This window comes from Sabethes cyaneus, chromosome 3, assembly GCF_943734655.1.
Source record: "Sabethes cyaneus chromosome 3, idSabCyanKW18_F2, whole genome shotgun sequence".
Lineage (NCBI taxonomy): Eukaryota > Metazoa > Arthropoda > Insecta > Diptera > Culicidae > Sabethes > Sabethes cyaneus.
Genome location: NC_071355.1, coordinates 191,931,964 through 191,950,177, shown reverse-complemented (window position 1 = coordinate 191,950,177; position 18,214 = coordinate 191,931,964).

Below are 18,214 nucleotides of genomic sequence, written 5' to 3'. Positions count from 1 at the left end.
TACTTATATATGACTATATATAAGTGTCTGAAGCGATGATTAATTGGATGAACTAGTAAATTTCGATACAGACCAAAAATATGCCAAGGTGATGGTAGGTGGGGTGCGAATACACTATCTTACGGTTGGTATCCGACGGTATAACTGACTAAACTACCGCCGCCCGTTATATTAAGTAGTCTAATATTTAATTTTGTTTTATTCTCCCAATTCTAGCACTCCCCGTATACGCGTTACACACTTCCTTGATACTATTTATATGGCTGCGTTTTGTTTCTACCACCGAGCAGAAAGACTGTTATCTTCTCGATCAGTGTGATAAAAGCAGAGCAATACGTTGCCGACGTTCGCACGGTACGTCTCGGATTAACCGGGTCTCCTTCTTTTTTTCTTATATGCTTGTATATGACTATTTTGGAAAGTGAGGAAATGTCGGATGCGTAGAATGATTAATTGGATGATTGGATACTAGACTTCCTAACATAGCGGGCGGCTGTAATTTAGTTAGTCGAACAGTCGGATATCAAACGAAAGATCATGGATGCGAACCCCGCCTGCCATCACCCCGATATATTTTTGAACTATAATGAAATTTTCCGGTTCATCCAAGTAATCAATCTTCGCATCAGACACTTGCTCACTCTCCAAACTAGACTAATTTGAAATCAGTGTTGGGGAAGTGTACTAAAACTGTACTGTTCGGTTAAATATGATCCTATTTGCTTATATCTATGTATGCGCTTGTTTGCCATATCATTGGATGAGTAGTGAAAAAAGAATATATTGTGTTGTGGTAAGAATATGCTGTTGAGGAAAAGGGATCGAACGTGGAAAGGACGTAAAAGAGATTCTAGTGTAATACGCTCTATTTAATTTAAAATCAAAGTTGAATTTGGTCTAAAAATTACCTGGGGTCGCAAAAGGTTTATTCCGCTTCCCACACGAACAAATTGCTTGCCAAATCAAGAATTTCTTGGAAAAGTTCGACCTTCTCTGTTTTCGGAGGTTCCCTGGAACATCAAACTTATCCTTTGCAGTAGGTTGAATTTGGGATTCCCAACTTTTTACCGATGTGATAGATTCTTTGATTTTCGATGATGATAAAAAGACTCACACAGTATAAACAATGTAATTTGAACTTTCTCCATGCAAATTTTCAATATCTAACGCCAATGGTTCAAAAGTTAGAGCAATTTGAGTGTGTTGCAATTTTACCGTGGACACCCTTTAGAGCTCGAATTGGATTTCAAGTTAAGTTAGTTAGTCTCTAATGTCTAATGTCACTAATGTCAAATTGAACTGGAAATTGAACTGGAAATTGAACTTGAAATTGGATTTGAACTTGGACTTAAACTTGGATAAATTTGTACAGGAATAATTACTTCTAGGAAATAATTGAAATTGGATTTGCATTAGACTTGAAATTTGATTTGATATTGCATTTCCCAAGCATCAATTTGGGTTCTATTACCCCCTTATCAGGGTTTTTATGACCAAAATTGGACTTGAAAACCTTAATAAGAGTGTAATAAAAATGATATTATTGCCTGGGTTGAAACTACGCTCGAAGTTGAATTTAAAACTTAAAACTGGAATTAAAATTCGACGTAAATTGGATTGAAATTCGACTTCAAATTAGAGTTGGAATTACATTTCAAAATAGACTTGAAATTTGAATTCAAATTATACTGGAAATTGGTCTTAAAGTAAAAACCTAAAATTTTTGATTTGACATTGAACGTTAAATTAGGTTTGAACTAGGATACAAATATTGACTTGAAATTTGGATAAACATGTTTTGTCTTACTCTCCAATAAGTTTAACCTCTTTTCTGTTCCTTTTTTATTCTATTCCAGTTCCGTTTTTCACCTTTTTGTTCCGTTTTTTCTCCTTTTTTCTGTTCCGTTTTCTTGGCTTTTGTTCTCAGTTTGTTCCATTTTTCCTATTTTTATCTCCTATTTCTTTTTTCCTAACCCGTGTTTCATATTTCATTGTTCCGTTTTTCTTCATTTACTATCCGATTTTTTCTTATTTTCAGTATTGTTTTTCCTCTTGTTTCTGACTCATTATTTTGAAATTTTTTCCTGTTTTCCGTTTCTTCTCTTCTCTTTTTCTTTTTTTCGTTTCCAGTTTTTGTCTTTTTAACACCCTTTATTTCCTTTCCTTATCGTTTTGGTCTTTGTCTGCTTCGTTTTTCCTCTTTTAGATACCCCGATTATCTGATCGTTTATTCTAATTTTTGCTCTCTGTTTACTTTTGCTCATCAGTTTCCTTTTTTGTTTTACTTTTTTCTTTGGTCCGTTTTACCTGTTTTTCTTTTCTTCCTTTTCTGTACCGTTTTTCCTTTTATTGACGCATTTTAGCCTTTTATATCTCCTTTGACCTCTTTTTCCCGTTTTCCTCGTTTCTTTTATCGGTTTTCTTTTTATTACCTTTCTTATTACGTTCCTTCCCCCCTTTTTCTTTCCTGCTTTCTTTCCTTATCAATCATGATTTTATGCTTTTTCTGGCTTGTCTTTCTTCTTATTGTCTAAAAGTGACTAAACTCACAGTCGAAACGTTGGAAAGATTACACCATCTGTTCTACTTTTGATAGACTCACGGCCGACTAAAAGGAGAATACTTCTAATTGTTTCCTAGGTTTAATCGTTTTCCCTCCCAAGTAGTAATTTATGTTTTATTACGTTCCTCTAGTGGTTTACATGACCAATTTCCTAAAACCGCTAATAAAACTATGAACTCCACTAGAATCTTTTGAAACTGCCTTCCGATCAGGTGGCCCATTCTTCAGAAGGTTTTTACGACCCTGTTTAAAAATAAGGTTATAAGCTCAAGTAGTTTTAACACGTTCTACTGAAAGCAGCAATATCGTGATTGTGCATCTCGCTGCTTGATAGCCTCCACCATAACACAATGAAGCTTTTGGTTTTATTTTATAAAGTATATAGTTTTATAAGGTAATATCCGATAGATATTTCCAATAGATTAGATCCGATAGATCTCAGCAGTCTCCATAGCATAGAGTAGAGCGGGGCATAAGTGCGATGTTTGAAGTTGTCATCAATTTTCGTGAGATACAAAGAAGGACAACATCACAATATATTTTATATTGATGCAGTAACTCAATGTCTTCACATTCAACTATAAATCATCTGCGGTAATAGTGTTTTGCAAAATAAATTCTTCTTTCTTCTGATCAAGTGCAAGTGCGGTTTTAGAATTTTATCTTGATATTGGAATGATAGGTAGATAAAATCAACGGTAGATAAAATCAACGGTAGATAAAATCAAAACCATCGAAACTTTGAGATTTTTGAAATCCAGTTAGGCTTATGCAAATCTGAACAAAAGTTTATGTCCTGGTCTCAAAATATTGTTGCAGGGGGGGGGGGGGGGGGGGGGCAAGAAAAAAATAATAACATCAAACCTTCAATAACTAAACAAAAGAGAAGAAACCAGCGAATATTTTTCCATATTATTAAAAATTTAATATAGATATTTTGTACAGTACTTAAATTTTAGTTCAAACCGAACCAAACTTCGAAATTTTTCGACCCATGCACATAAAGTAAGGATCCTGGTAGGGATGAACCAGTTTGATCATAGTGTGAATTCTAATTTGGCACGCACGACGCCGAACAATAATTACGTCTTTTAATTTTTACCCGCCTTCACCGCTTATTTCTTGGTCAACCTTTTAGTCATGAATATCAGGCCATTCATTCCTCTGTTGATGCTTGTTCTCCAACAATAACGTGTTCACCTTTGTATTTTAAGGATGCAAACTGTTTCGTAAATTTCAAGCTACGAACAGTTCAGTCACATGCTTCCTGCATGCATCCAATTAATCGTAAAGAACTGTATCTCTGTGTTTTGCATTCCTAACATCCAAAATTAGGGTACGTACTTGGACACTTTACCGAATAAAATGACCAATTTGGAGCTCCTCAAGCACCAATAGCTGATATTCCGGAGTGTCTAATTTGTCGTGTTTCTATCTTATCTAGTACCTATGACTCCAACTGCAATTTGGAATTTTTCCGTCAACAGTGGTACAGAATTTCACTCATATATTGTTTGATTGATTTTTGCCTCAATCTAATTCGGTTCTTTTAAAACAAGTTGAATTAAAATGGAACGAACACGAAATAGTCGCCTGTGACTTGCAATAGGAACCATAAAGGTTAGTTGGTGAAAGAAAATTGATCGATACTAACGGGATAATTGCTATAACTTTGCACATATTGGCTAATTTATAGATGTAAACTCGTTGAACTGTAAAAAATCTGCGTTTCACTAAAGAATTCAACATAATAATATAACACTTTATTTTTTTGCCCCTTCACATTTCGGAAATTTTTGAAGGGGGGGGGGGTGACATAAACTTTTTTTCAAATTTGTATCAGCCTTATTTAAACAAAATAATTGTATTCAATTAGTCAATTAGTTGGTGCAGTCAACTAGTTTTATGATGGTTATATAAGCAACCATAATGAAATGGACTTATTAACTTTTATTATAGTTTTATGGCCAGCTATACGAATGGTTTGACTGGTATCATCTTGGTATTACGTAACATCACAATAAAACCAGAGGCAATGATTGATAAAGCAATTAAACCTTTATACAATTCAAATAAACCCGAGCGGTTTTAGAATTGTTATTTGGGCCTCTTTGTTCTCTCGTTTTACTTTTATTATCTGTCTCGTTTTTCGCACTTTTCAGTCTTCATTTATCTTTTAGTTCTCTCTTTTCTGTTCTGTTCCATTTTTCGTTTTTTTCCTTTTTTTCTCATTTTCAGGCCCGGTTTTTCTTTGCTCCTGCCTCGTTTTTTGTTTTCTGTCCCGTTAACATGTTTTATTTTTCAGGTTTTGTTCTGTTCAGTTCAGTTCTTATTATGTCCTGCTTTTCCATCACGATCAGTTTTTCTTGTCCGTTTTATCCCGCTGGACTTCCGTATTTATTTTTTCCTTTCATTTTCTACCTTTTCGGTTCTTGTTTCTCAATTTTTCTGCTCCCATATATTCTCCACTTCTTTTATCCTGTTTTTCTGCTCTTTTATTTTATTTTTTCTGCTTTTCTCCCCAGTTTGTCCTCTTTTTTCTTTCCCAGTTTTCTCCTTCTCCATGTTTTCTCTCATTTTTCTTTCTTTTTTTTTCGTTCTATCTCTTCTTCCGTCCAGTCTCTTCTTTTTAGTCACGTTTTCCCCTTTTTATCCCCTTTCTTCTTTTACACTTTTTTCTGTTTTTACGTACGTTTTGTCTCCCATTCTATCTCGATTTTCTTAGCTTTTTTTCATGCCGGTTTTTCTTTTTTCACTCGTGTTTCATCTCCATTTCTATTCCGTTTGTCCAGTTTTTGACTTTGGATAAATGGAAAACACAACAGCTCAGTACTAGGCAAAAACAAAACGAATTATTTCGACTTTTACTAACAGTAAAATCACTAGCTTACAAGCAGTCTATTCAGTCCCCCCATGTTCTTTTCCATTTTTTTCTCAAGAAGCATCAGGATTCAGACTACCTCCAGATTAATCGTTAATTCATCTATGGATATGCTAAGAAAATTTACTTATATTTTCATAAGAAACTGCTTGCTTTACGCTGTTTGATCATGAGATATGAATTGTAGAATTTAGTAATTATTCTGATTTTTTTGGCCATTACTCAGGAACGACAAAAAAGGAAAGCAATAGTTTGTTATTGATTTCGCTAATTTATTTCCTAATGCACATTTTCGCCTGGACAACTAAAGCAAATATACATATTTCCGGCCTCATTATTTATTGTCCCATAGAAATTGAAAGTATTATGTTTGGGAAATTTTTATTATTTTTTATTATTATTTTATTATTTCATTATTGTTTTTGGAATATTATGATAATAAGATTTTCGAAATACTAAATTTGAACAAATCTATACCTATAAAAATGAATTTCTGTCTGTCTGTCTGTCCGTATGTTCCTTTTAGAATCGAAAACTACTGAACCGATCGGCGTGAAAATTTGCATGTAGGGGTTTTTGGGGCCAGCGAAGGTTCTCTCGATGGCAAAAGACCCCTCCACCCACTAAAAGGGGGGCTCTCATACAAATCTAAGCCTATAAAAATGGATTTCTGTCTGCCCTATGTTCCTTATAGAATCGAGTAGTTACTGAACCGATTGGCGTGAAAATTCGCATACAGGGGTTTTTGGGGCCAGGGAAGGTTCTTATGATAGTTAGAAACCCCTCCCCCCACTAAGAGGGGGGGGGCTCCCATGCAAATGAAACACAAATTTCTGCATAACTCGAGAACTAATCAAGCAAATGTAACCAAATTTTACATGTGGGTGTTTTTGGAGACAAGAGTTTTTTCTATGGTGAATTGAGACCCCTCCTCACTTTAGGAGGGGGGCTCCCATACAAATGAAATACAAATTTCCTCATAACTCCAGAACTAATCAAGCAAATGGAACCAAACTTAGCATGTGGCACGTTATGTCCGAAGAAAATTATTATTTAACTTTCATGCACCTCAGATTTTTCTTCACAGGATGTTAGTATTGGTCAAAACAATTAATTTAGAGAAAGTCTGAAAATATTGTATCTTGGGTTTTTTACAAAATTCAATTTTGAAGGTTATATAGGGGTCATTTCCTTTCAAGTGATCATATCCGTTGTAATCGACCACCACCAATTTCAACCAAATTTGGTATAATTACTCATTCCGACCCCACATTGAATTTCCCAAAGTTTTGTACGGTTTGATCAAACCCCCTTGCTGTGACATGCAATAAAAATGAGTTTTTTCGAAAATCTAAGAAAAATGGAGAAGCGTCACTGCAAGGGGGATTGATCAATCTGTACAAAACTTTGGGAAATTGAATATGGGTCGGAATGTGTAATTATACCAAATTTGGTTGACATTGGAAGTGGTCGATTACAACGGATATGATCACTTGAGAGGAAATGACCCCTATATAATCTTGAAAATTGAATTTTGTAAAAAACCCAAGATAAAATATTTTAAAACCTTCTCTAAATTAATTGTTTCGACCTATACTAACATTCTGTGAAGAAAAATCTGAGGTGCATGGAAGTTACATAATAATTGCCTTCGGACATAGCGTGTGTGGGTGTTTTTGCAGGCAAATTTTTTTTCTATGGTCAATTGTGACCCCTCCCCTCTTTAGAAGGGGAATTATGACCCTTCTCCTTTTAAAGAGGGGGGCTTCCATACAAATGAAATACAAATTTCCTGATATCTCGAGAACCAATCAAGCAAATGGAACAAAATTTGACATTTGGGTGTTTTTGGAAACAAAAATTTTTTCTATGGTGAATTGAGACCCCTCTCCACTTTAGGAGGGGGGGGGGCTCCCCTGCAAATGAAAGACAAATTTCCTCATAACTCGACCACTAAGCGAGAAAATGGAACCAAATTTGGCATGTGGGGGAAAGCCCCCTACACCCCCCACAGGGGTCTCAAACCATCATTAAAAAAATTCCTAAAACTAATCGAACTCGAGAAATTTTAGACTTTTTCATAAAACATGAATCAATAACAACACCACCAAAAACTATCAATAGTAATATTAGATAATTCAGCGCGAGATGACCACAGGCCGCGAGTGTTGCCGGCGACCTGCCGTTGGAAGCGCCGGCCACAGTGGGGGGCAGCCCCCCGTAGAGATAATCTCTATCAAGGTTTATTTATTTTCCTAGATCTACTGGCCTCTATTACTTTCCTTCAGTTGGGTCACCCTTATGAAATGATACTTTCTACGAAAAGATTTTCCGTGAAATGGTACATCCCTTGAAAGGTTTTTCGCGAAATTGTATTCTGCGAAACTTTATATTCCGCGTCATGGTCAACCGAGAATTGGTGTTCCGCAAAATGGTATTCGGCGAAATGGTTTGTAATGATGGCGAATATTTAAATGCTATCCGCTTTATTTTATCAGGCTAAAAAATGGGGGGAGTTGTTTTCTATTTTACTGTGAAGAAAATTTGTAAATTAAAACATCCATGAACTCTTCAGAAACTTGCTAAACTCAAGATTGTGATAAAGGTCATCCGATATTCAGGATTTATGTCCAACACAGTTTAATTTGTGGCAATACGAAGTTTGTCGGGACAGCTAGTTATTAAATAAATAATGTTTTATCGCTGCTCAACTTTGAAAACTGTGTCATCTTTGAAATACAGATTAATTTTTAATTTTCTTGCGTAAAATTGCCATAATTTTAGTTTTCCTACAAATAGTTTAAACAAGCAAGCTGCTAACTGTACCAAAGCCAATTTTGCGAAGGCCCACGTTAACACGGCGGACTCAGATGAAACCTTCAACTTTTCTATAATAAGTTTTATGATAGCTATAAAACTAATCCGGAACTGTTTTAACTGATGCCTCCGAATATTCATTGAACTTCGATGCAGGCTCCATAACTTTTAAATTGTTTTCATATTTCGGGCCCCAAGCGCACACTCGGCTAAACAAAAGCACCCCGGTTTCACACAATGTCCTCCCAATTGTGGCACTATAAAATAATTCCTAAAATGAATTTATCTTTAATTCGAATTTACTGCCCCGTCATCGTCAGGAACACGGGTGCCTGCTAGCTAGAATGCGGGCTGATTCCCGTGTCCCTTCGGTGGGGTGTCAGTTTTTACCACAAAAAAAAAACAATGTAGCGACCGAAATAAAGGCGATGTTCGGGGAAATCATCAACAGATTTCGTTAATTGGTTGAATTATCTAAGAGACGTTGGATTTCTAGTTTCTCGTAATCATAATTCACGCCCTGCCAATGTCAAGTGTTTCGGAGTAGTGCAGACTGGATGACCGAAGGGAGCTAGCGCGCGGCTTGAAACCAGTAAAAATTTACAAATCATGGAACCATTAGCGGCCGGAGCAAGAGATCACTGTTTTCAATCTAAATTTTAATTAGTGCCTTAATTGTTGTCTCGCTGACTGGCACAGGACGGCGGAGCATACCGGGTATGGATGATATCATCTCACGATACTCTCTGTACCCATTCTCAGGCCGGGTGCCCTCAATTGAATGGGAGAACATGTGTCCCACTCCACTACTGTACTGTAGTTTCTGCTGTAGTCTTCCAGAGGATGTGGCAGTTTTAATTTCAATGTAAACATAGCGAAGAATGATTTCACATTTTAAAGCTTCACTTTGAAGAAGTATAATTGGCAGTATTGCTAAAATCCATTTGAGCTTTTCCCAGCCAGGCAAGCTAGTGCTGCGGAAATCAGTTATGCCATAAAGAGTGCGTCGCGAGATAAGTTGCGAAATAAATCTCAATTGAACGGTTTTGGCCCTGATCTCACAGTCTGAGCTCGAAGTAGTAAAAACGACCGTATGAATATCAGTTTCAAGCTGTTTTCCGCTATCCCAAGAGAAAACAATTAAAACAACCAATTAATCAATTTAACAAATGAATTAAAATTGGTTTTATGTGAATCACTAGCGAGTGGCGTGGCCGAGTGGCTCGGCAGCATAAGATATAAAAACAGCAGTAGACGGTGCGGATCGTATGTACTCTAGAATCAGCACCAAACCAACACCAAACAAGCTTAATCAGGGACGCCATAAATATTATAGTGATCACGCACATGATGCAGTCAGCGTGTGATGTGATGCTGCTGCTGCTGCAAAATCGGGGTCTTTTTCGTGGTCAGGCAGCGATGGAGCAGCCAACGAACGCCGAGGATGGGCGGGGGTGCGCAGTGAAAATCCTACCGAGTTGTGCAACTTTCTCACGCCTCCAAATGACACCCGATGCAGTGCACTGTGCGCAGAGTGTCATCCGTCTAGCGGTTCATGCCGGTCGCTCGCAATGGGGCGGAATTTGAAATTTTCGTAATACGGTAGAATAATAAAAACGTTCTCACAGTAGATGTTGATCAAAGGGAAATCTTCGAATAGTTTATATGTGGATGTTTTGTATGTTAATTATTTTGGTTCATACGGTTTAATCAGTATGGTTTAGACACCTATAATTTCATAATTTCTTTAAAAATTAATCAGATTATCAGGTAGCAGGTATCAGCATCTTTGGCTCGAGCAGCATGTTCCTCACAATTCTAGACAGAATTAACAAAAGGGCGAATGTCGCAAATGTAAACAAAACGAGTGAGAGTTACTTTTTGCTGGACCATCATAGGAAAATCAACCCTCAATCGGTTTGTTTACGCTTGCGTCATTCGCCCTTTTGTTAATTCTATCTTCAATTATGTAGAAGTTTTGTGCCTTGCCCATCTTGTCCATGTCATCATTTACTTGGATGTGGATGGGAAGGAAATCAGAAAGAATAGGAAGGGGTGGATAAGAAAGTTGGACAACACAAACACATATGTACCGAGGGATTTGTGTACCCCTGACGAGATACTGTTATCCTTGGTAGTTAACTTATCAATAGTACACCCCCTGGAGATTATAATCATGATAAATAAGAGGCTGTAGCTCTATACTACTTTCGGCACGAAACATCAGACATTTTGATGCTTTTTAGTAATTTTAGTTTCGTAAAATCCGATTCATTTAAGATATGATCTTATGACGCAGCTACTGCAGAACAGTTGCAAATTACGTGATATAGTGTACCGTAGTCGGACTCACCTAAATCACAATGAAAAGATTCTGCTTGCTAAATCGAAGCCATAATGAAGTGTACAGTGCCCAGTCAGTAACCTGACAAGAACACTACAATTTAACTTGGAGTGTTGCAAAAGAAATTTTGCCATCTTGTCACAAGGCTTAAAAATGAAATTTTTCGTTTGACGACAAGTTTCAAAATATTTTCAATAACATTCATGTTCAGATGAAAACCAAGATCGAATCTTTTGTTTTATCCAACATGCCGCAATTGGTACCGAAAACCGATTGCTCCAGATCTGGCTGCTTCATCAGTCTGCTCATTTTCGGTTATATCAGAATGGCCAGGAACCAAAATCAGATGGACGGTATTCAGAATGCGTAGTTCTTCTAATTGAGTGTGACAGGCGATGACTGATTTTGATTTTGAATCGGCCGCACAAAGTGCTTTTATACCGGACTGGCTATCAGAACAGAAGTAAATAATCATGCCTATCAATTTTTTCTGAAGTGCAAACTGAGCTCCACACATAATTGCAAAGATCTCAGCTCGAAAACTGGTGCAGTAACTACCCAACGAATAGGATTTCTCAAATTCCAGCTCACGGCAGTAAACACCAGCACCCGCGCGACTTTCGTACAAGGAACCATCGGCAACAGACGGATTTTTCATTAACGTGACAATTTTTCGATTTTAACAATATTTTATTATTATTCAAGTGGTGAATGACCCTTTGGGTTAAAACCACTCAAAAAAAAAAAAAAAAAAAAAAAAATATATTATTAAGCCGTCTTGCCACGTCGAAACTGGACATGTTGCTGCAGAACCTGTGCCACCTCGTGCGTGCAAAAGATCGCAGAGCCTTTGCATAGGCTTTACGGGCCTACTTGAAAGACTCTACGTCATCCTGCCGACGTCTGTTCCAGGCGCTCCTGCAGCGCTTCTTTAGTTCCGCGAGATGAGAGTTCCACCACGGTGTTCCTCTAGTCGTCTTAACAGCTACCTCAAAAGCTTCCGCAATTAAAGATGTTGTGACATCTACAGCCACATCGAAGTCGATTGATGACTCAATCGTCGGCTCGAATCCTTGAAATTTCGTTGCGAGTTCCTCCTCAAAGAGTTGCCAGTCGGAAAATCTCGGACTGCGAAATGTTGCAGCGTTCAAGGAAACACACAAGTAATCAAAATATATAAAGCAATGATCGGATGTTGGTGTATCGTTTGAAACATGCCATTGTGCCAACTCATGACTGATCCTGTTAGAGCAGAGTGTTATATCTAACATTTCCTGTCTACCAGCTCGCATGAATGTTGGTCAATTCCAATGTTGAGTATTCCAAGGTTGGTACTACTCAAATATTCCATCACGCCAGAACCTCTCAGCTTGATATCCGAGCAGTCCCAAATGATGTGATGGGTATTGGCCTCAGTATCTCACCACATTTCTGAAATCGTCGCTGGGAGACGGTTCGTCTTGTGGTAAGTATGCAGAGCAGTTGGCGTAGCGCCTATGGACATCATCCATGACGAGTTCTACTGGGACTGCACAAATATCTCGAATAGTCAACTCAGAGATAAGGCATGCACTTATTGACCTGTGCAACAATTTGCATGCCCAGAACATCAAACTAGGATTTGTCATACCAGCTTTGCTGAAAACAACAAAATTCTTGTAACCAATATCCGTCGAATGAAAAATATGGCTCATTAATCAATGCATTGGTAACAGAGTCATTAAAAAGTTTTTCGTATAAATACAAATTTGCTGTCTGTTTGTGTTGAAGATTTATTTATGCAACTCTATCTATTTGACTAGCGGAATATGCACAAACATTTCCCAGCAAGCACCAACTTGCATATGATCGAACGAAAATTATCGTAAATATCTCTTAACAAATTCGGAATCGTAAATTAAGTCTAATAAAGCGCGCACAAGTTGAAATTCCATTGTTTAATAGCTGACAAACATTCGATTTTCAGTACAAAGTTGTATAGATGTATGAAGCTGGTCGCGCTTAATCGGTTCTTATCGTTTAGAAATACAGGTCGAGCTGGATTATCCGGGTAAAAACATTTTTTGACGTAGGACTACGTCTTACGGCAAGTTTTGAGATAGGGTGTCATTCCAAAAAATCGAAAAATGCGAGCGTCACGAAAAATGAAAGGTTTTGAGCGCTAATAGCTCAGCGGTTTTTCTATCGATTTTCAATATTCTTACACCAATCGATCGGAACATCTTCTAAGAATTGACCCAAATGAAGAAAAGTATGGATTCTTAATGTTGAACTATTTAAAAATTGAAAATAATGAGCCTATGTTTTACCAGAATTCTCGTTTCGTGATTGGTTGGAAGATTCTTTACGATGATCTAAACCTATACCAATTTGATATCTGTGCTTGGGAAGTAAGCCAAAACAAGTGACCAAGTTTCCTTATTTCAACAAGAATTCTTAACACCGCGGTTAAACCTAGACCATTTTGATGTCCTTGCTTGGGAAGTATGCCAGATAGAGTGACAAAGCCCCCTCGTGCCAACAAATTTCTTACGAACGCGATTAAACCTAGTCCAATTTGATGTCTGTGTTAGGGAAGTGTGCCAGAAAAAGTGACACAAGTTCATTGTTCCAACAGATCGCAAATTCTTTACTGCGAGACGATTAAACCTTGGCGAATTTGATATCTGTGTTGGAAAAATGTGCTACAGCTGTAATGTTCGGTTATAATACGACTCTGTATGAAGGTGAAATTAGTCATCATCGATTTTGCCAATTTCAAAGGCAGTTTTTTTGTTTGAAACAAAATTTCGGTTTATGAATATATATTCGCTATGTTCAGATTGGCAAGAAGAATGCAGTAAATACATTTTTTTAAACACAATCCCGCTTTTAGGCCGAAAAACTGCTTCTGAAATTGGGCATTCCGACGAAAAGTCAATGACTGCTAGTTTCCCGTGAATACGCATGCTTACCGTTTCATTAGAAGTGTATTGAAAAGATGTGCTGTTGATAAAATAGGATTGAATTGGTGAAATCCCATCAACGTGGGGAACCATGGGTAATAAAAACAATCTTTAATGTCAGTAAGGTAGCAGGAAAGCAATAGTTTGTGTTCTTGATTTTGTTAAATTGTTTTCAAATGCACAATCTTTTGAGAATTGAACGTATGCAATGTTACTACTTTGATAAATGTTATATACAACGCATGTAGCATGTATATATGTTGCATATAGCATGTATACATGAAGAATCGAATGATTACAAGCATGAATACATGCTACTATCACTACAAAGAGACTTACGTAGTCCTGCGTCACCTATATATGCGGTCGTGTCTTGTACACAACCCCTCTGATTTTTTAAATGGATATTTTGAAACGTATTAACGTTGAAAACGTTTTGACCTTTGAAAAAGAAATTTTTTCACCCGGATAATCGAGTCCGACCTGTATCTATATAAGTGTATCGCTTAAAATTATCGCCTCCAAAAATGGTATGGACAAGCGGATTTTGCGCGTCGGATACGATTTTGTTGGATACATACATACATAATTCTCATTTGTAACCTCAATATACACATAAAAATGCTGGCTGGGTCTCCAACACAGATCAGACAGAAAATTGTAAGTGAAGCCAATAATGTTGCCAGTACACACTCGGTGTAATCACCAAAAGGGAAATGAGACAGAACTTCTATGTTGTTCCCATGTGGCGCAAGGGACAACAAAGATCAACCGTACCAGAGCCCCGCATGGTACAGTAGAAGCAAACTGCCCAAGGCGCTCCGTTCGCGACTGGCATGTTTTCACCCCTATATTTCACGCCAGATAAGAACATATATACGTGCAAAAATTTTGACGATTATTTGTAATTCTATCTTGAATTTTATTACAGCGGTTTTTGTAACACGCAACTTAATACTCCTGAATATATGATTAAGATATAACTTAATATTGCAATTATCTGTACTGCTATATAATTTACAGTCATGAGTTGTATATGACGACACGCACGACTACAAAACAATTTATTGTTCACTTTGTTTCGACATACTCTAATCATTATACAATCCCAATGTAAAATTGACATGCATGCGATTTAATGTGAACTTTCTATTACGATGTTGTGTTATCTGGGTACACGAGCAGTTGCGAAAGGCAAAATAATATCAAACTATGTTATGGAAATCGAAAAACTTTACATCAAAATTTAATTTTGTTTTGATTAACATAGTCGGTAAAATAAAAAAACTACAAAGTATACAGCCCTAAGGGTTGTACGAAAGGGTAACGTAGGATTATATCAGATCATTAAATCAAAGACTAATGTAAACTACATTTCTGACTTATGTATGTTTATAAGAATCTGTGAGTGCCATTGAGAGAAAAAGTAAAATATTCAGATTCAATTCTTCATTGAATGCTGGCTTTGAAAATACGTGAACGGGGGTTCATTAGTACAGCACCTGCAACCATTGAGATATTGAGATTTCTTTTAAAGCGGCGTCGATTCACTGTCTTTTGCTTCAAGAAGGTGTTATTAGTATACTTTCACACCTTACCGCTTCTTACATAGCAGAAAATATGGCACATACGCAATTTCTGTTTTATTTGTATGAGAGTCCTCCTCCTCCTACCACAGGGGTGAGGGGTTTCAAACCATCATAAAATAAATTTATGCCTCCAAACACCCCCACATGCCAAATTTGGTTCCATTTGCTTGGTAAGTTCTAGAGTTATGAGGAAATTTGTAGTTCATTTGTATGGGAGCCCCCCTCTTAGAAGGGGAAGGGGTCTCAGTACACCATAGAAAAAAATCCTGCCTTCTGAAACCCCCACATGCTAAATTTGGTTCCATTTGCTTGATTAGTTCGTGAGTCTAGAGGAAACTTGTGTTTCATTTGTATAGAAGCCCCCCCCCCCCTCTTACGCCCTCCTTAAAATTGCTCTATAACCCACCCATAAAATTGCTGGTCATTTTATCTATCCAACGACACATGAATTGTTCAGTTTCATTCAGTAGTTCAGTAGTTATTGGCATTTGAAATCTTTCATTCAAACGTTACACTTCTATTTTCGTTTTCACAAAGTGCTACCCAGTCCCAGTATAGTAAACAAAGACGTAGTCCTACGTCAAAATAATGCCAAATTTTGCTCCTTTATGACTTAAACATTAACTACTTGCATTATTTGAATAACAAAACAAAAACAAGACTATTTCAGAGTTTGAAATAAAAATTTGAGTAATATTAAGGTATTGAATATCAAATGCAGTAAAATAGCAAATAATAAAAAATCATTTTATAGAAGATATTGAATGCCATTTTGAAGTCATAATAAGATATGATAACACAATCAGTTATTAAACTAGTCGTTCTACCAATATTTTAAATATCTACTCAATAACAAAATGTGATATCATATATATCTCGATATCTACTCAATAACAAAATATATTATCATAACGCAATAAGATATTGGTACGATAGTCTTTTGGTACCTATCGTTTCCTGTTCGAGTGGTTTAGCAAACCACCGTAAGCGCACCTATTTTTGTGCATAGTTCCTAATTCTGCCCACACAGATTTCCTAGATGTGTTAAAAGCAGTGTTGCGAAGCCCGTACTCGTGTGGTCTAGTTTTCTCACACACGCGTACTCATTCTAACGAACAACCCGGCATAAGCATCCGTTTAAAACTCCCGCACTTATTTCTTCATGCACTGCAATGAGTTTTTGCGCGTATGTGTTTAGCGTACAGCTACATTTGCATTTGATTCCCCCCGAGTTGTTTGCCTCGGGAATAAGCTATGCAGGAAGGCGATGTGAGGATGAGTGTGCGCGAGTGTGTGAGTAGCAAAATGTCTCACACAGCACCGGCGGTTGTTTCTTATACGCCTGCGTGTGCGGCATAAGTGTTGAAACCTGTTTTTCTCATACTCTTGCACGTGTGAGAAGGCATGGTTGACTTCTCGCTCGATTCGCAACATTGGTTAAATGAGATAAAAATTTGCAGGAATTTGAAGATTTCGACTGTAATGGGAGATGCACTTACGGTCCTGTATACTAACAGCTGACTACGAAGTCTTTCGAAAAAAACGGTGAGTAGCACTGTTGACCACACTGACCTTTCCGCACCATCCATCAACCCATTGGTCGCTATACCTGTAAACGATATACAGGGATACCTCGATATATACACCCTTATTCTTGTTTTCGTTCGAAGGATATTCGTTCGAAAGTTAAGCCGATTCGTATCCTTGTGTTCGTTCGAATCCATTCGAAGTGAAAAAACGGAGTAGCGCAACTATAGACATGAGCATCTTCTAGCTGCACCTACAGTAGTGCCAGATTTTATAAAATCGGTATTTAACAAATAGCACTTTAATTTTAAAGCTAAATTATAGTTGACCTACCAATACTTCCAAGAACTGGTATTAAATAATAAGGACATTGCAAATCATTTTAAACATTTTTGTCACCCCCCCTTGGAAATTGGCTTGAAAAATCGGGGGGCAAAAAAGTACTACTAAGGCTCTACAGCCTGAAAAACTTGAAAAATGAGTGTACGAGTAGAGTTAACGCTTCTAGCATGGAATAGAAATGGAAATTCAAACAGCGGAATTTCCGAAAATCGGCCCAAACATTTTTTTTGGTTTTTGTCTTTTTACCTTTGTTATTACCTTTGTTATACTATAACAAAGGTTTAAAAATTGGTCGAAAAACACGAAATTGATCCGAGGCCCGGAGGGCCAAGTCACATATACCAATCGATAGGGTTCGACGATTTGAGCAATGTCTGTGTGTGTGTGTGTGTGTGTGTGTGTGTGTATGTATGTAATGATTTTTTCTATCGCCTGTTTCTCAGCGATGGCTGAACCGAATGGTTCGCTATTACTTTTGTTTGAAAGGTGTTATTGTCTAGTAGATCACTATTGAGTTGTTTCGTGATACGACGTTTCGTTTAAAAGTTATAAGCAAAAATGTGAAAAATACGTGACACGGGTTTCTTCGGAACTACATGACCGATTTCAACGATCTTAGTATCAAATGAAAGCCCTTATTTAAGCTAAATTGTTCAGGAATTTTTAATTGAAAACAAACAAGTAGTTTAAAAGTTATGCTTGAAAAACCTGTTTTGACAAGGTAATAATTATCGCCTGTTTCTTAGAGATGGCCAAACCGATTTATGCGCTATTAGTCTCATTTGAAAGATAATATATCCTAATAGATCACTATTGAATGGTTTTTTGATTGGACGTTTAATTTGAAAATTATGAGCAACCGTATACACCACACCAAAATTAACAATAATTTATAATGATTTTAACCAAGATAATTTACCTAATTTCAATTATTTTAATATCAAACGAGAGGTTTTGACACTACGAATATATATGCAAAATTGCATAAGAGTTGGTTTTACCGGTCAAAAGATATTAACCCTCGAACAATCGCGCCAACTTTTGTAACACGGTTACTCGCGCGCACAATAGCCCCGAACCAAAGAAAACATGCGCACTAGAGTTTTGATTGAGAAAACTTGGTTTTAGGTTTATCGAACCTTTGGAAGAGTTTCTTGAAATTGAATGCTCTATTGTCTGGTGGAATTTAAATTTTGATCAATCTCC